Source organism: Lichenostomus cassidix, chromosome 13 (genome assembly GCF_008360975.1).
Source record: "Lichenostomus cassidix isolate B80296 chromosome 13, HeHo_3.0, whole genome shotgun sequence".
In the NCBI taxonomy this organism is placed as follows: domain Eukaryota; kingdom Metazoa; phylum Chordata; class Aves; order Passeriformes; family Meliphagidae; genus Lichenostomus; species Lichenostomus cassidix.
In genome coordinates, this window is record NC_139494.1 from 3,447,029 (window position 1) to 3,466,812 (window position 19,784).

Here is a 19,784-nt window from a genome sequence, read left to right on the forward strand (position 1 = left end):
CACTCCAGTCCAGATGCAGTCATATCACTTCAGCTTCTCTGTACCATCTCCATGACAACCATGTAATTTGGATGCAATAACCACTGCCGAATTGATCTTTAAATGTAGCTTTGCTATAAAACATAATACCGAACATGTCAGGCTCAGGATAAAGAGAAGTAGCCCCGTGCCACTGAGGACTGTGATTTAAGAGCCCCCCCTTTAATTTTCAGTTTCAATAATTGCGTGTGTGAGTGGATTTTAAAGGCAGGAGCAGCAAACACCATTTGTGTGTGTGTGTGTGTACACGGCACGCTTTGGGGTAACACTGCGAACGAGACACCACACTGAGAGCTGGAAAAATGTGTCAATGTATATCCAGAGAATGGGCATCTTCCCACATGCACGCATGCACACACACACTCACACACACTCACACACACGTACCGGGAGGCTCAGTCTCCAGCAACTGAAGCATACAGCTGATGCATCAAATAATCCTAATAAGAATCAAACCCAGTATAACTAAGCAAAATAGGAGGGGGGGATCGATGTACAGCATGACAATGAGAGCCCGGGAGCTCGCATTGGCACTTACCCGAGCAATGAGCTGTTTATTTTTTGGTCCCTTCACAAATGCAGCTCCCTTTTCTCTTCAACAATCCATGCAAAATAATCTGCAGTCCCACCGATGGAGGAGTGGCCCCGTCCCTCCCCCTCCACCACCTTCCTAGACCTCCCTGTTATTGGCTTCCTTCTCCCTTCTCTCCTGCTCTCCCTCGCTCGCTGGCGATGGTTACACCTCCCAGCCTTCCCCCAAGGTGTCAAGAGACTGCTGGGGATCCAGCAGGCAGGGTGGGAGGGACGGGGAGAGGGGGAGGAGGCAGGAGGCATGGTGAATGGACCAGGGAAAGGATGGAATAAAGCTCTTGCTGGCAAAGCCCCCGGCAGAGCCCCTGGCAGCAGCAGACCCGCCGCCGGCTGGGAGGCTCCGCTTGCAGCATAGGAACTGCCAGGGATGTCCCCAGAGTGCTGGGGCTTGTCCCCCCACAGGCACCTGCAGAGCGCTGAGGGACTGCTCTGCTTCCTGCCAGCAAATCGTCACCCTGCGAACTGACACTGGCTCGAAGTTTTGGGCTGAAATCCTGCCAAACGCTCTCAGCGTCTTTAACAACTGATGCACTTCCAAACGCAGACGTGCAGCACTGAAAATGCCTCAAGGACCCACCTTGGTGCAGACCCCAGCACTGCAGGTTGGGTTGCTCTGTGCCTCTGGACACTCCCACCTGCTGCAGCTCCATCCCATCCCATCCCATCCCATCCCATCCCATCCCATCCCATCCCACCCATGACTGAAGACCCCAGTGGCTCCAGCAGCAGTGCTGTCCATGTGCCTGCCCAGCTGGCTCCAGAGCCTCCCCCACCTTGGGCTGGACCTGGTGCCTGCTCACCACCACTGACACATCTCCATCCTGACAGCTCTTGCATGCAAAGGCAATGGCTTTGTCTATAGGCTTACCCAGGAACCTGGCTCATCAGAGGGCTGGAGATGCAGTGTGGGCTGGAGAGGCACAGGGACACAAGGCTTTTCCTGCTTTAGGGCCCTTTTACCAGACTTACAGACCAGTGGTTTAGGGCAGTGTCCCTTGGCCTTTTGATGGCTGTAATGCAATGGTGGTTTCTGTGAGTGCACAGGTGAGGGGTGGTGGGTGCTCACTGTGCCAAGTTGCCTAGCTGGAGCCCAAACCAGTGGTCCCTCAGCCTGGGCCAGCCGGAATTAGGGGCCAGCTACCAGGATTCTTCACCTGGAGCTGATCCCTTTGTACTGGGATCATCCATGTCTTGGTGATACACAGGATGCAGGATGTGCACTCTGACTGCTGCACAGGGATGTGGGGTCACAGAATCACAGAAGGGTTGGAAGACACTCAAAAGACCACTTAGTTCCAGCCCCCTGCCATGGGCAGGGACACTTTCCACTAGACCAGGCTGGTCCAACCCCTGTCCAGTCTTTAAGTGAGGAAGAAGGGTTTGGTGTCTGCCCCAGACACATGTTCCAAGACAGCCCATGGCTTCCTAATTCCAAGGAGAAAACCTCTCCCTAAACCTCTGTCTCTTGGAAAACTTGTTCCAGGGGAAATACATTGCTGAATGAGCAGACAAACTCCCAACATCCCAAACTAAAATACCATTACAATGTATAGTCATACATCTGAACACCGGAGCACAGCCATCACGTGAAATAATGTCCTGGAGCAGCTCAGCAGAACACAGCCGGAGATCCTTCCAGCAGGGATACCCCCAGCACAGCACACGAGGTTGTTTGCCAGGGATAGTATCGGTAATGAACCATGTAATGAGCCACCCTGCAGCTATACTCAGGACTTTTCCAACAAATGCAAGTGTGAATGAAGGTTACTGTGCTGGAGAGACACAAACAATGGATCCTGTGGCCATGGTCAAGGGCAGCAGGAAGCTGGGCAAATCCAGGTGTGGGGCTGTTAACCTCCCTCAGGGTACTTTCATCTGAAAGATTAGCTTACACCATCATAAAAGTCTGTCCTGCTGCTCTCTCTGATCAGCTCCAATGTACTTGTAATCAAACAATTACCAGGTGAGGGTGCTTTAACAAAAAAAAAATTAAAATATAAAAGCACAATCAATATTTATCAGTCTGTTGCACTGTTCAGGTCTGAAGACAAGGAACAAAATCCAATTTCTGCGCAGCCAGTCCTAGGAAATGACATTTTGCAGAATGAGAAAATGAGGTTCTAGTTTCTAAGAATATATCCACTAGTGGGTTCCAAATAACTGGGTTATCAATCATTCTGCTCCTGGGAATCAGCATATCAACAGCTGGATTCAGGGAGAAACCTCCTCTCCTCCCTATGGCAGGGTAGTGTGCCTTTCCCTGTCATTGATTGGGCATTCCTAACAGCAACAGGGTACAGAGATTTCTCCTGGTACATCTCTGTCAGATGCCTCGAATATGTCATAATATTTTCTTCCAATTAAGAAAACTCCTAAACGACAGCGATTCCGTGTGTGCTGCTGAACCGTCTGGATGTGCAGGTGAATGTGCAGATGCTGTTTGCCACCTGTGACATGAGTTTTCTGAGAAAGATGGAACATCCTCAGGTAAGGACACCTTCCCTCCACACCAGCATCAGGGGAGCCACCCCTCACGCCCCCAGACAAGTCAAAGCACCCCGCTGGGGGCCTGCCAGGCAGCAGGAAACTGCAGGCACCACAACTAAACACTGCAGACCACTCAACACCTGCACCCTACAGACATGGAAACACTCCAGCTAGGCTGAGGGGAAAGGGGGACACCTGCAAAAAGGATAGGAACATGTAGTCCTGAGAGGGTTCATGCTCATAAAGCCCCATGGGATCCACCAAACCTGAGCTCCAAGGCTGCTCCAAGGCTGGCAGCTCCACAGATGCTGCTCCCCCTTTGCTTTGAGTGGAGAAGACAGGAACACTTACCCTGCAGCCCCACGGGGTTTATTGACTTCCCCTCACCATTTTGAAAGTGCCTTAACTGCCACTTCATGCTTTTGCTTGAAGTGCTGAATCCCTGTTACAAATAGTGTTTCAGCCATGCCCTGTTCTTGATGCTTAGTGTGGCACACAAGGACACCCCTGGGTGCTGCTCAATTTTTATTATGAAACCATTGTTACTGTTCTTTTGTACCCAGGAATGATTATGCTTCCATGGCCTCACACAGCTGTTTTTCTCAGGAAATCCCTTGGATTTCCCAGCTGGGATTCACTAACTTTCAGTACAAGTCACTTTAATGGAAACCATAATTAGAAGAAATCCCTATGAGGACCTTGCTGCATGCAGGTGGTGGGGACAGGGGGATGTGGAGGGGGATAACAGCCCCTCTCAAGACTAAGGGTCAGTTCTTGGGAGCCTTTGCCTGCATTTGTCTTGACACTTAAGATCAGCTCTTTGTTCTGGGTGATGTCTGTCCTTGGATGTGGTCAGAAAGTCCACACCCAGAATTTCTGCATCCCAGTGGGCTGTTGTCAGTCACAAGTGTACAGGGGAAGGCAGAGAGCCACACCAGACACCTCATCTTGAGACAAGCTGTCCAACAGTCAATTAACTCACAGGGGAAACAACTCCAGTCCCAGGACCTGCATCTGAACACTGTCTGGGGTCACCCTGCAACCATTGGTTCTTCTCAGATGAAGAAGCCCAGCTACTTCAAGAATTTTCTTTTCCCATAGGCTGTGACCAGGTCCTCTTATACCTCCTCCTGGATATATATTCAAGTGAAACTTATTTAGGCCTCCATAGGAACCTGGTTTTCTACACCACAGTTGAGCTCCTCAATAATTTTCTGGGTGCAGGACCAGGACTCAGAGTTGAGTACCAGCCTGGCCAGTGCCAAGCACAGCCACCATGATCTCCAGAGCTGTCTGGAAGTCCCAAGACAACACGGTGCACTAATAGCCTGTGCAGGGATTAGTCACATCTCTCACACATGCAAAAGAAATCTCCCTGTGCCATGGAGATTTTTGATTCCCTGCCCAGTGTAGGCACTTCTGCCTGGGAAATCCCAGCTTGGAATATGGGAGTCATCATTCCTGGCATTTCAGGTTTTGGCAGAAGGTAAGGCTGATGCTGCTGGATGAGCACTCTGCTCACTCTCCGTCTTCTTTCATGGCAACTCTCAAATGAGTCACTGTCCTCCAAAATACCATCTTTCCTCTGCCCACGGGGGTTTCTGAGTGTATGAATTTGCACTTGTCTTCCTGAGAGCCCATTGCTGACACAAAATCAGCTCCCCAAGCAGGCCTGACCACTCACAGCATCTGACTTGTCCTAATTTCAGTCACTTCTAGTGTATGAAAGCTGTATCCTCAGCAACTGATGTGAGTGAGCAAGTTCTTGAAAGTCCCACAGGGAGCCTGCTGTTCTTCTGGCTACAAGGGGTCTGCAGCATCTCTTCCATCTTTTATTATATTCCAGTGCTAGGAGTCTGCCCCTCTCTGCCATTCATCATCTCACCTAAACAAATGTCATCCTAGTGTTGGACTAATTTCAGAGAATCATAGGATGGCCTGGGTTGGAAAAGACCATAAAGGCCATCCAGTTCCACTCCCTGCCATGGGCAGGGACACCTTCCACTGTCCCAGGTTGCTCAGAGCCCCATCCAGCCTGGCCTGGGACACTTCCAGGGATCAGACAGCCACAGCTTCCCTAGGTACCCCTTCCCCCAACACCCAGCTACTGATATACACGAAGTATCAACACCCTAAAAGGACCTCTCAGCAATGCCTTATGAAACCATTCAATGTAGTTTCTCTAGTCCTAGATATGTACAAATATTTCAGTTTACCAGTATCCACTTAATGCACTGCCTGCTTACTGCTGGGGCAAGCAGCTTTCCATCCCCTCTGTAGGATAAGGACCCATCAGGCTGCTTTTCTCCAGAGCTTTGGGTCTTTGACTGGACACTTATTTTTTTTTTGCAGTATCAGAGCAGAGTCTTTACCAGCCTCATCTAAAACCAAAACACAGCATTTATTTTCTTCCTGACATACATGCATATAAATACACACATGCATGCTCCCTAATAGTCCTTAATGCCACCAAACATAATTTTCATTGACTGCTCTTCCAGATTAGCCTTCCAGGTCTCTGCATTATGTAACTGTTAATTCATTGCTTTTGTTACCAAATCCCTTCTTTTCCTATTTGGGTTTTTATTACTGTTATTATTTCTGATTTTTTCTTCCTTAACAATGATAGATTCTTAGCTAAGAATATCTTCAATGACTGCAGAACTGTGTGCATGCTGTGGAGGAGATAGCATCTATCAAAGTTTTCTTGAGCAACCCTCATTTAGAACACACATTTTTTTCTCAGCTTTTCCTCCAATCGTTTCTTGTTTGCAATTGTTCCCAACTTAGGAAGATTGACCACTTTCAAGTGCCTTGCATACACATTATCAGTTTAGGATCACATTCTGCTCAGAACAAATGCAATTAGGGCATTTAAGCAACCATTAATTCTGAGTTCAGTAATCAATTCACCTTTATCTGTCCAACTGAAGCCTGATCCAGAACCACACCAAATTCACTGCAATACTTTTGGTAACAGAAAATTATCATCTGTCATTTTTAGAAACTGTGGGGCTGCGCATTGGCAGCAGCACGAGTCCTTCAGCATCTATCCCTGAGGCTGAAAAGCTGTTCTGGGAACATGGATTTTCTTTCACTTTGTTATGAAGCTGTTTAGGGAAGCTATTTGTCCATCCCCTGGTTCGATCCAACAGTCTGCAGGGATCCATCTATACCAGGGCTGATCCAACCTGAGTGGAAGAGCAGCCCTTGGCAGAATATTGGGACATGTGCTGCCTCCAGCTCTGGGGTCCCAGCACAGGGAGGACATGGATCTGTTGGAGAGAGTCCAGAGGAGGCACCAATGTGATCAGAGGGATGGAGCAGCTCTGTGAGGAAAGGCTGAGAGGGTTGGGTTTGTTCAGCCTGGAGAAGGGAAGGTTTCAGGGTGACCAGAGCCTTCCAGCCCCTGAAGCATCTCCAAGAGGGCTGGAGAGGGACTTTGGAGGGTGTGAGGATGGATTTTGCTGGCTGTGAGCAGGCTCTGGAGCACTGATGTGAAGGGGGAGAGAGCTGAGGGAGGAGAATTTGCTGTGACCTGAGACAATCCAAGACATGGAAAGTGAGGATGCTTCAGCTGTGGGAAGAGAGGCCCTGGCCATGGATCTTCCAGGCCAAGGACTGCTCAGCCTGTAGGATTAGGTGCAGTGAGCAAGGCCAGCAGGAAATTCAGGCCAAGGTAAACCACGCTGTCCAGGTACTGGGGAGCACTGACTCTGGAGGTGTTGGCCCATCTAGCCTCACCTTTAAGGCTCATTGTCTGCCTGGGTCCAACCTAGAGGCCATGGTCTCTGGCTCTGATTTTCCAAAGACCTGGGATAGGGGAAGGGGAATTAAAGATAAATGTTAAAGTGATAAACCTGATTTACATTATATTTGTCAAATCATAGGATGGTTTGGGTTGGAAGGGGTCTTAAAGCTTTTCTTGTTCCACCCCCTGCCATGGGCAGGGACACCTTTCACTAGACCAGGTCCTGTCCAACCTGGCCTTGAACACTTCCAGGGATGGGGTGTCAACAACTTGTCTGTTGTCTATAAAATTAAAAAAGATTGGAGATAAACAGATATTTTCAGGGAAAAGAGAATTTAAATGAACTGATGTTTCATTTAAGCTCATCAGTCAGGTCCTGGCTGGGAGAAATGGGGGACAGAAGCACAGGGGGCTTGGGGCTCCCACACCTGGGCTGCAGTGGGACAATTAGCAATGATGAGGTTTTACACGAGCAGGATCTCAGCACCTTCTCTGCTCTGAGTGTTCCTGGGTTGCCAGAACAGGTTCAATAAGAGGGACATTTTGGGATGTTGATGGAGAGATGACACAGATGCCAATGAGTTACCATTAGCTATGTGTGCCCTTAGGACTATTGCAGCATTTAGTCTTGTGGAAATGACCACTGGAACTGGGACAGGAGCACGAAGGGCAAGGCTGAAGCTGTCACAGACACCCAACAGCACTAATGACACTGCAAGGGGCAAAGAGCAAATTATTCAGTGGCTGGGCTGAGAGAACAAACCAAAACTATTCCTGATAAAGCAATTACTTATAGCCCAATGTTTCACCTCTTTTGAGCTGGGGGTCAGAGGGAGATACTGATCTTCTGCAATTAGGGGGATGAAGAGCAGTTTAACAATTTAGGAAAAAATCAATTTCAGCAAACTATCAGACGACCATTCACAATGAAGAACTACAATTGCAACTCTTATGACATTATTTTTTTCCTGTAAGGAACTCCAGCAGGAACCTGTGAACTTGTTGAGCTGACAAAATATGTTTCATTTGCAAAGAAACATTTTTTTTTCTTTTTCATTTTTTCATTCATTTCACTTCCAGATATTTTTCTTCTGTTCTAGCTGGGCTGAATTTCTGTGAGACATCAGGAAGGGACAGTTTACTACATGGGGACTAGGAAGGAAGCTGAGCTAGGTCCAGAAAGGCTACATGGGCACATCTGCTGTTTCCATCACTGATGGCATCAAGGGCACAGCCATAACCAAGTTTCCTTTCTCCATCCTTCCAGCCATTTACAGTTAATCTCACCAGAGCTCAAGTTTTTCCATATTCTGGATCACAGGATACATTCCCATGGAGCTGGTGTCCTTGGGGCTGCTCCTCACCATGGCACAGGTCTGCAGCACACAGGATGGAACTGTGTTTCCAACAGCAGACTTTATCACTCCTCAGCCACAGGTCGGGAGGGACAGAGATGCAGTTAAGTAGTTCCCCAGCCTGCACTACTTTTTAGCTCAATTTCCATTTCCTAAACCACTGCTGACGTCTGTCTAAATAATCATTATCTCCACAACCACACTGAGTTTTAGCTTTGCTGAGCATCTCACAGCAGATTTGGAGCTTTGGAAAGGATGCTGAGCTTAAGAAGCTGCTGCTCTGGGTGTCTGTCCCATCTCACCTCATCTGTTTTTCCCTATGCACGCACAAACACACACCCTTGGTGCATGTGTGCTCTCTTTCATGTGAGCTGCCTAAGCGAACACTTGCTGTCAGATCTTCCAAGCCACAGCACATTTTTAATCAGTCAGATAATTCAATCATTCATTTCAGGCCTGCTCTGCACAGCTGTCATTTGCAAGCATCAAAGCTTCTCTGTCAAAAAACCATGCAGGCTGGGGGTTCATTCAGGCATTGCTGTTTCAAAGTGCTGAGGGGGGTGCAAAGGGAGAAAACCAACAGGATGGATTAAATGAACTTATTAGAAATACTTCTGAAGCTACCACCCAACCATCCTCAGCAGACAACAATGGCATGGCACAAGGGCAACTCAGGCATCTGCAGGATTTGTAAGGTATTTGCAAATCTCACTCTTAAATTGCAGAGTGGGGAGAATGGAGGCGGGGGGTGTCACATGAAGCTTCCTGCCTGAGATGCTCAAAGCCACCAAATGGGATTTGGATGTCTGGTTCTCATTAAAATTAATGGAAATTGGGTGCCCAGACCTACAGGCAGCTTTCAAAAGCTGCGTCTCCATTTATAATTAATGTTCCCTACAGAGGGACTAAATATTTATACAACAGTTCACATTATATGCAAAGTGGGAAAGGTGCCTATTGGTAGATCAGGGACCCAGAAAGGGAGAATCTGATGGGGTGTCAGGCTAAATCCATGCTGTCTCTTGTGTAAAGCTCTTCTACTTGCAAATCTCCAGCAGTTCCCATTGGATGAGCACCTGGGTGGTAGCTCAGCAACCATGATGTTCTCAGGGTACAATGAAGGAAATTAAAATGGCAGATTAGCAGCTTTCCTGGGTTCTTTTCCTCTCCCTCCCCACAGCTCTGAGTTCCTTCATCAACTCACTTCACCTCTGCAAATCTTAATTTTCAGTGTGAAAAATGCACGGTGTTGCTGTAGGAGTGCAGTGGAGCTCAAGCCATGAACACTCCCCTGGTCAGAGGTGCTATAGGTGGGAGATGCCACGGAAAAGACTGACACTGATCTGCCTCCAGGCATTAGCAGAGCCCGGGGTGGATCCACTCCACTGCATTTGCTCTGTAGGATGGAGTAACTCAGGACACAAAGCTGGGGATTGGACCTTGAGGGTGTTCAGAGGCTCTGTGATCTGGGGTAAAAGCCTGGCACTCCTGCAGCAGAAGTTAAAAGGAAACAAGTCCTGTCCAGCTTTGTCTGTCCCCGAGAGAAACCCTTCTTCACCTGGACCATCTCTAAACCCTGCCCAGGTGATCCACCGAGAGGGTGTCCATGGAAGCTCAAGCTTCATGTACCTGGCAGCCCTGGGTCTCCACTCAGAAGAGGTCCTAGGTTGCTTCCATACAAACACCTGGGGTGGTCTTCATGACCACAGTGTTTTACAGTGCCTTAACTGAGGAGATTCAACTCCTCCAACCTTTGAACATCTGCCTTTTAACTTTATTCTTCTGTGTCTCACCTAAAGCCACCAGATGGAGAAGCTCTGCTGACTCAGGGAATATGGAGACAGCTCCAGTCTCCTCCCATGTTTGTCATCTCTGCGTTTGTCAAGCCTTGACAAATGTACTGAGAGGTACCTCAGAGTTCACATCTGTAGGTCCCCAACTCCCAGGCTGTGAGTTGTAGCTCCAGCTTCACTGAAAGGACACAAAGCTCAGCCAAAGGACAAGTCATCTGCTCTGTGCCCACGGACACACACCCTCTGTTACAAAGTGTTTACTCCCACCTTTCAGCTTCTGGTCAGCTTGCTCTCCTCTATTACACAGGAAATCATCAGTAGCCCATGTTGCTGTTCCACGAGACTTTGGGTGCCCTACACAGATCTGTCTCTGGCTCTCCTGACCCTCCTGACCCTATTTCACAGCACATGTGCTATGTTTGGTGTGAAGGCTGGCTTAGCACAGCTACACAAAGCTGTATCATGGAATCATAGAACATCCTGAGTTGGAAGGGACACACAAGGATCATCAGTCCAACTCCTGTCCTTGCACAGACACCCCAACAATGCCACCCTGTGCGTGAGAGCATTGTCCCAAACACTCCTGTTGCTCTGGCAGCCTTGGGGCAGTGCCCATACCCTGGGGAGCCTGGGCAGTGCCTGACCACCCTCTGGGGGAAGAACCTTTTCCTGATATTCACCCTGACCCTCCCAATGCAGCTCCAGCTATTCCCTTGGGTCCTGTCACTGGCACTGGCACTGCCCTTCTGCTCCCCCTCATGAGGAAGCTGTAGACTGCCTTGAGGTCTCCCCTCAGCCTCCTCTGCTCCAGGCTGAAGAAGCCAAGTGCCCTCAGCAGTCACCCAGGACATGGAACTGAACATGAGCTGCAGCCACACCCCCTGAACCTCACGGCCCATCAGGCAGGGCAAAGTGGAGAGAAGGCACTGTTCCTAACACCATGGCCAGTCTGCTTGGCATGGGACATTCACTGTTCCATGGGTTTGGCCCCAATTAAAATAGTCGGCTTTGCAAGACAAAAATAAATGCACATTCAAGGCTTAGAGCTGTTGTCCCCAGATAAGATGCCAGGAGAGCATCAAGGACACATAAAGAACAAAACAGCTTAATTTTCCCTGAATACCTGCCTGCTTATTTTTTAATTAAACAACAGCTGGGTGTAAACTTGTGAGACAGCAGAAGGATCCCAAGACAGAGGAGATTAGGTGATCTACACATGTGAGGATGTAAACCCTTCCTACCACAGAGAGTGTGGCAGCTGAGCCTGGCAGAATCTGCTCCGTCACTGAACCCTTCACTGCAACAAACTTCCGCAAAGGTTCCCTTAGTTCTTAAGCATTTAACCCCAGAAGCAATTACATACTCTGAAACACAGCCAAACACCCCATCCTGTAAAACAGACAGAGGTCATGGACAGGCATTTTAGGAGCAGACTGGAGAAGCCTCTGTTGGCAGTGACTTACAAAAGAAATGGTCCCATCTTCAGGCATGAGCATGGACTAGGACACATCTGAAATCTCCTGCCAGCCCCCTGCAGATCTGTCACTTGTTGATAGATATGTAGGTAAATGTCTGAAGATCTATATTTTCTTATCACACTGACTCAGGAACAAATTTCCCCATCCAGAGACCCCTCAGGGCTTGGTGGTGGAGGGAGGGCTAGGAACCCTGGCAGAATGTCTTGGCCTTGCTCCCAAGGAGCCAAGCCTGCATCCCTCTGACACATGGGTGGTTACAGAGAAAAGACTGGGACCAAGGATTCAAACTGCTCAGCCCCAGTGATGCCTCTCCTCAGACCCCAAACCAATGATCCAAGCACCATCCTAAGTCACAGACATGACCCCCTTAGAATTACAGAATCACAGAAGGGTTTGGGTTGGAAGGGACCTTAAAGATCAGCCAGTCCACTCCCTGCTATGGGTAGGGACACCTTCCACCAGACCAGGTTTCTCCAAGCCCCATCCAACCTGGCCTTGGACACTTCCAGGAATGGGTCAGCCACAGCTTCTCGGGACAGCCACAGCTTCTCTGGCCAAACCTGTGCCAGGGCCTCAGCACCCTCACAGGGAAGAATTCCTTCCCAATATCCCATCTATCCCTGCCCTCTGGCAGTGGGAAGCCATTTCCCCTTGTCCTGTCCCTCCATCCCTTGTCCAAAGTTCTTCTCCAGCTCTCCTGGAGCCCCTTTAAGCACTGGCAGGGGCTCTAAGGTCTCCCTGCAGCCTTCCTTTCTCCAGCTGAACAGCCCCAGCTCTCCCAGCCTGGCTCCAGCCCTTGGAGCACCCATGCTGGGAACACAACAGTGCTCCCAGGGAGAGCTCTGCAGGCTGCTGTGCTGTCAAACTGCCCTAGATCGGAGCGGGTAAGCTCCTTTCTGAAGGAAGATAATTGCTCTATTTTAAAACTAAGTGGTTCAAGGAGAAAAATGCAGATAAGAGGGCCTGATGCTCTGAGCTTGAGGTGGGAAACAGGAGGTGTGCAGGGCAGAGCAGCTGCACAGCTGCTTTGCTGGATGGTCAAAGTGATGGATGAAAAGCACCAGTCAGGCTGTCACTGTGTCCCCAGACCAGCCAAACTGGTGCTGCTGGAGAGAGCAGAACCTGAGGTGGGAGAATTTGGTGCCCCTGTTCAGAGTACTGAGCTGCAAGGGAGAGCACCCTTAAAATCCAGAAGGGAAAAGTCCCAGTGGAACAAAGATCCCATGTCTCCTCTCACCTGTCCCTCCTCCACCTTCAAGTTCAGGTTTTGTGGCCATAAAAGAGGTTCCCAGAACACTTTGGCTCAGCCCTCTAGGCCAGGTCTAAGAACTGGCATTGTGCAGCCTGGCCATGCAGAGGGACAGCCCCCACCACAGGGACAGCCCTGCCACGAGGACAGCTCCCATGGAAGCTGCTCCAGGGAAAATAGTTGCCGCTTCGGCAAACCGTCTCCCAGAGCAAAGACCAACAAACTGGAGCAGACAACAACAGAGCCATTAATAAGGGCAAGCCTGGCATGTCCCTGGACCCCCCCACCACTGTGATCAGTGATTTCAGCAGGCAGGCACAGAAGAGGCCCCTTCAGCAGAGTTTTGTCTTTGCTGCTTAAAATTCCATAGCTCTCCTTTCCAAGTGGGCAGGAAAGAAACAGTTTTTGTAAGTTCACAGCCCGCCCCCCTTGTCCCCATTTGTATGGAGGAAGCTCTCTGGCCTGAACCTGGCAGGCTCTGGACTGCATGGGAAGGACACCAAGAGGTTTGAAGGATGTGTCAGCTGACTCCTAGGGCCAGCCCTGGCCCTGGCAGAGACGGGTCCTGTCAGAAGGTCCCTTGGATGGAGGTCAGAGAGACACATTTGGTGCCCCAGGAGCCTGTTTTGTACCAGGATGCCTGAGGACAGCTCCCAGCTCCCACCAGGTGGGCATCCTTGCTGATTCTCCCATGTCCCCTGCTCTCTGCACAGGGGCAGAGCCAAGTCACTGGCAGGTCTGCTGCTCATCCATCCACACAAAAAGAAAATGTGCACGTGGTGAGCAAAGCCATGGCTTGCCTTCAGGCAGCATCTCAAAGACAATGATGTAAAACCCATTTTTGGGGGACCCTGTGACCTGGAAACAATGGTGGAAGCACTCAGCTGGCCCCTCATATAGGACTTGAATATTATTTGTGAAAAATTTTGCTTTCAAGCCAAGGCTGGTTGCCTTGTCTCATCTGAGAGCTATTCACTGTCATGTCAGGTCAGAGTTAAGGTTACTAAGAACGTTAATGACACATTTTCTCTCGCAGACAGCCGAGAGAAGACAAGGCCCCTCTTCTGCACAATGAGAACCCAGAACAAGTAGGAGGATGCAATAAGTGCCCTGCAAAGCTTCTTTCCACTTAAAATAGTTTTGCAGCGGAGAATGCACTGCTGTAATTTAGCACAAATATCTGGAAAAGAGAAGTCCTTGGGCCTTGCCTGTGTAATCCCACCTCATGCCCACCTCATGCCCACGGCTCTGCCAGCTGCCAACCTGAGCTGGCCAAGCTGTAGAATCAGAATCAAGGAATCACAGAATGGTTTGGGTTGGAAGGGACCTTAAACATCATCTTGTTTTACCCTCTGCCATGGGCAGGGACACCTTCCACTGGCCCAGGTTGCTCCAAGCCCCATCCAACCTGGCCTTGGACACTTTCAGGGATGGGGTATCCACAGCTTCTCTGGGCACTCTGTGCCAGGGCCTCCCCACCCTAATAGGGAAGGATTTTTTCCCAATATCCCATCTAGCCCTGCCCTCTGGCAGTGGGAAGCCATTCCCCCTTGTCCTGTCACTCCAGGCCCTTGTCCAAAGTCCTTCCCAGCTCTCTTTTAGCCACTGCAGGTCCTGGAAGGCCACAACAAGGTCACCCTGAAGCCTTCTCTCTACCAGGCTGAACAATCCCAGTTCTCTCAGCCTTTCCTCATAAAGGAGGTGTTCCTCTCCTATGACACAAGGGATTTCCTGCTTTCAAGCCCTGTCTGACAGCCACCCCCTTCCCTCCCCATGGCCTGCAGCCCCTCTCCTCCAGCAGTTCATCTTGTGAGCCTTATCTTTGCCACACGCAACCTCAGTCCTTTGTCTCCCAGGACGGGGCTTAGAGAACTCTCCAAAGTAAATGAAGCGGGTCCATCCCCTCATTAACTCACAGGGCCTGTCTCCCTTGATTAGATTGTGCTGACTCTGCTTGCACATCACACTTGCTGCTCTAGATGCTGGGACACTGGGGCATTTCCAGCTGGGACACAGACAAAAGGAGGAGATAGCAGAGCCTTGGTTACCACCAGAGCAATTCAGGACAAATAATTAGAGGCTTTCATGGCTAATTGGATCCGTACTGTCAATCCAGGACAGGAGATGCCTTAACCCACACTGCCTGCCTGAGATTGTTAAGCAGGCCATAAATAAACTGCAGCACTGGTCCAAAGCTCGTCAGCCTTCAGCTTCCACCCTGCACGCTCCCTCCTGGCCCTGCTACAGCACAGTACACCCAATGGGGCACTCCTGCCCTTCTCCACAGCCTCGCAGCCATGCCAGGACACCTGGAGTCCACCTGGGGTAGCTGAGAGGCCTCAGACGTGCTGACCTCAGCGTGTCATGGCTGGCTTGAACAAGAAGCTGCAGCTTGCAAACTGAAGTCAAAGGGTAAGTGAAGAGGTTGGGAAGAGCCAGAGTCAGCGATCAGAGCTAGCAGGGACTGGCAGCCCAAGGTGCTTTCCAAGAAATACTTGTGAGGTGGCAGTACCCAGATATAAACCTGCCCATTTGCAGTCACAGGACAAGGCTCCATTCCCATTTCCCAGCTCACTGTCAATCCTGAGAGTGAGCTCAGCCCTTTCCTTCTCTACCCAAACCTTCCTTCCAGATGCTGGGTGTGCTGGCTCTTGAAGATAAGACACACAAATAAGAACAAACACCTTCACATGACTGCCAGGCACCCAGACCCTCAAAGCAAGCTGGGAGCCTGACCCTTCCCCCTGAGCACCTTCAGCATGACGATCTTCAAAGAGGCACTGAGTCCCTGAGCTCATGCCCTGTGTGCAAGGCTGGGGGCCATGCAAGGTCCCCAGGAAACAGAGCAAAGAGAAATGGCTTGTGCTGCTTGGGACCACGACCTGCAGAACTTCTGCCTCTGCCAGGGGAACGCTGGGCACAGGACATGTAGGAAGGCAAAGTCACAAAAAGGACAGGGCCAGGCAAAAATAGAATAACCTACTTGAAAGTAGGACAACATCGCTAAAGAGTAGGACATCTGGTCACCGCAGCAGGAGGAGCAAATGCAGAGCAGGCAGCTTGTCCAGGCACACATCTCACCTGATGGGAGACAGCCCGAGTGCAGATGTGTGGTGTGCTCAGGCAAACAGCTGGAAGGAGCAGTCCCTGACAAAGCAGAGCAGCTCTCAGTCTGTCGGAGCTGACTTCCAGACTTGCTGCCGACAGTCAGTCTACCTGTCCTACCAGGAACAGGATCCCACCTCCAGGAGCCTGTGAGATGTGTGCCCAAACTACCAGCTGATCCCTTCTACCTGACTTGCTAAACACAGCGTTTTGCAAGAAATTATCACCAAAAGACAAAACAGACGGAGATTCCCCACGTGCCAAACCGCTGACATGCCAAAACATGTTTCATGCTCCCTGCTCCAAGGCCATCCCTCCCCTGGCTCCAGCCCACCTACCTCTGCTGGACTCCTTGACCCCCAGCGCCTTCCCCCAGCCAGGCTGACGCCTCGCCAGCAGAGCACAGTTCAAAGAGGACATGGTTAAGAAGTGATTAAGGTTCATCACTGAGCTTGTATTAGCACCTTCACGAGCTCCACAGCGTCAGGCTGCAGCTAAGCCAGGCAGGATGGGTCTTTTGGAAAGAAACAAGAAAGTGAATGCTGCAGATAGTGAGGTCATCAAAGGAGCCTCAGTGCTCTTGCAGAGAGGAGTTAACACCATGTCGCTGCTCCAGGGCCCAGTTCCCTACCAAGCCTTGGCAGGACAGGCAGTTTTCTTGGCTTAGGACTCTGTGCTGGAACGGAAACTGAGAGCATCAGGTCTCAGGACACCATTCAATGCCCTGTTCCTTGTTCCTGCTCTCAAAGGAGGCAGCAGGAAACCATCCAGGGCCCTTTTTAGAAAGCTTTAAGCCCCTCCAGAGGAAGGCCTCCCTGCCAGGTGTGGTTTGTTTCTTAAACTCAGACTTGCCAAAAACAGTCATGGGCAGCCTTCAGGTGAGGTGTGACCCACAGCATCCCCCTCAGCCGAGGCGAGTGTTTGTGGACTAACCCGATGGCTGAGCCCACCCTGAGGAAAGCCAGCAAGATGATTTTGCCAGTATCCCCATGTCAGATCCCTTTTAACCTGTCACCCACAATGACCTTTTGCCTGCCCTGCACTGAGTTCAGGTGCTCAGCCCCTCACTCTGAGCCAGGGGAGTCTGCACACCAGCCTGGAATGAAGCTGAGAGGTGGAGGAAAGTTTCTCTAGTCTTTCTTAGGGCTGTTACAGTGGCTTCCAGAGAAGACAAGGCTTTTGGGGTAGAAGGAGGGATCAAGGCAGGGCAGCAGTATTGCAGGAGGGTGGTGTGCCTTGCTCTGTGCTGGAGCAGATGTCACAGTCCTTCCCCAGGAAGGGCAGTCTGGGACAGGGAATGATGGTGCTGGATGAAGCTCAGAAGTGATAAAAAAACACAGGGGCAAACAGAAGAGACCACAACCTCCAGCCCAGAGCTGCCTGGGTCCTGTTTGTGTTGCCAGGGGTGGGGATGGGATGCTGCCTTTGGGCTCCCAGCGGTGAAATTCAGCTTGCCAGCAGCAGGGTGCAGGCACAGCTGGCTCTGAGCTCTCTGTAGGGACACAACCTAGCTGTTCACAGCCACTCACCACCTCAGCCAGCCCAGGAAGCAACCCAGAACCACCATCTCCCTCACACTTAATCCAGCAACCATTTTCCTGCCACACTGCTGCCAGCTGCTGCCAGAAGTAAAGAACAAAAAGTACTCACTCTGGGACAATGATTTTTTAACTCCAGACTGTCTTTCATGCCATGCAAAGGCATTTTGACTACAGAATAATCTCAAACACACAGACAAGAACTTAGTTCTGAAGATGTGACCAACATTTTCCTTTAATTTAAAAAGATATTTCGGAAAAGCAACCTCATTTATCACACATTTGAATTCACAGCCTGCCCTCTATCTCCCCCAAAGTATATCTGCAAGGATGGGAACAGATAAACTCTGCTCTGATCAACACACAAGGTCTGCACTACCCAGAAGGACTGACAGTGGACTTGAGGCTGAAGACATCTCACAGCACCAGAAGACTGCTCCTCATATCAAAAGCTTTCCATCCCACAGACACAGCATTCCATGGCTTGCAAATCGGTCAAGAGGCTGCTAACTTTGCTTGCCTAGAAAGGCCTGACACCTTCCCAGTGCAATTGTCCATCAGACCCAGATGACCTGCAAGTCAGCTTCAATGGGGTTGTCCACACCACAGCTTTCTACTTCTGCTACTCAGCCTTCCCTCTACACTGGGGAACTACAGCAAACCCATATCTGAACAAAGGAATGGGCATGACAGAGATACTGCTCCACCACTGGCTGAAAGGGTGTTTCTGACACCTAGCTGAGCCTGATCACTTGCACAGAAGAAAGCTGGAGACACACTGGGCAGGGAAGCAGCTGGCCAGGCACCTGAGCACAGAAAAATCCTTGCAGCAAACCCTCTGTCAGGCCTCAAATCCTCCAAAACCCCTGCACCAAGTCCTTCCCTGAACAGCCCGAGAAGAATTGCAGCTTTGAGATAGTATGAGACCACTTGAGCACAAGCTTAATCCCGCAGAACTCCATCCTGGAAGCTCTCAGAGAAGAACAGCTGCCTTCCAGCTCAGCTCCTGTCACTCCTCCCAACACCACTCCTAAGAGGATGGTGTTCCCGGGGATGGTCGCTCCAGCCTGAGGCACTGCTGGGCTTGCAGAGAGGTGGGCATGCAGCGCCTGGAGCAGCCTGTTCTGCACCCTACTGCTGATCCAGGGGATGGCACAGCCCAAGGGGCGCCCCCATCCCTCCAGCACGGGGCTAACACCGCTCCGGGGGCACCTCCTTCCCTTTGGTGGAGAATATAAGGATAACACAGCCTGGGGGCACCCCATTGCTTCAGCACGTGGGACAACACAGCTCCACGACCACCCTCTTCTCTCTGGCATGGGCACAACACAGCCCCGGACACCGCCATCCCTCCGGTACGAGGATAGCACAGCCCCGGCAGCAACGCCTTCTCTCCGTGACGGGGGATAACACAGTCCGGGGGCACCCCCATCCCTCCAGGAAAGGCATAACACAGTCCGGGGGCACCCCCATCACTCCGGCAGCGGCATAACACAGTCCGGGGGCACCCTAATCCCTCCGGCACTGGGATAACACAGTCTGGGGGCACCCCCCTCCCTCCGGCAGTGGGATAACACAAGCCGGGGGCACCCCCATCCCTCCGGAATGAGGATAACGCAGCTTAGAGGGACCCCAATTCCTCCAGCACGGGGGACAACACAACCCCGGGAGCACCCCATCCCTCCGGCACGAGGGACAACACAGCCCGGGCATCTCCCCCATCCCTCCGGCACTGGTGTACCATAACCCCGGCAGCACCCCCATCCCTCCGGCACGGAAGCTGGGAGACGAACCGCCCTCCCGACCCCATCGCTCCCCGCGAGGCTGAGATGCTTCTCCCGGCGGGAGGGACGCGCTCACTCACCCCGTACCTCCTTGGCCTGCCCGCCGCCTGTTCCCTGTGCCCGCCCCGCCGGGATGCGGCCCGCGGGACACGCGTGCGGCCATGGGGAAGCGGCGGCGGCGACTCCCCCGGGACACCGCCACCGGCTCGGCCGCCGCTGCAGCGCCGGGCGCGGCCGCCGGAGGGCGCCTGAGAGCACGGGCTGGCTCCGTGCTGCCCCCTGGCGGCCCGGCCGGGAGCGGGACGGGGGATGCTCGGCCGCCCTGCCGGCGCTCTGGGGCAGCCTGAGCACCTTCCGAGCGGCTGCTAGCGGCCGAGGAGCGCTGGAACAAGACAGGAAGGGCGGTGGGAGTTTTTCGGGGGCTCGGGAGGGAAGGGGCGCTGGAAAGCTCTGCGATGGGCCGGAGAACAGGGCAGAGGTATCAGGCTGAGGTGTCCCACAGCGGTGCTCAACCTCCTGAACCTCATCCAGGGACAGCGGAGAGAGGAGGCGGTGTGTGCGGGGGAGCTGCGTTCCCTCCAGGCAGCAGCTGCCCTCTGCCCTGTGCACGAAGC

The 19,784-nt window shown here is 51.5% G+C and overlaps 1 protein-coding gene across 5 annotated transcripts in view; it reads right to left on the reverse strand.

Moving 5' to 3' along the window:
* PSD2 (pleckstrin and Sec7 domain containing 2) overlaps nt 1–19,380 on the reverse strand; it is a 72,026-nt gene extending 52,646 nt beyond the window's left edge. For 2 of the 5 annotated variants that reach the window (XM_085073380.1, XM_085073379.1), the window contains exon 1: nt 19,251–19,380. The gene's annotated coding sequence lies outside the window, so the exon portion shown is untranslated. Of the gene's footprint in view, nt 1–577; nt 791–19,250 lie in introns of those variants that run through there. The other 3 variants (XM_085073378.1, XM_085073382.1, XM_085073381.1) reach the window with 2 other exon arrangements.
* Nucleotides 19,381–19,784: the final 404 nt, after the last annotated feature.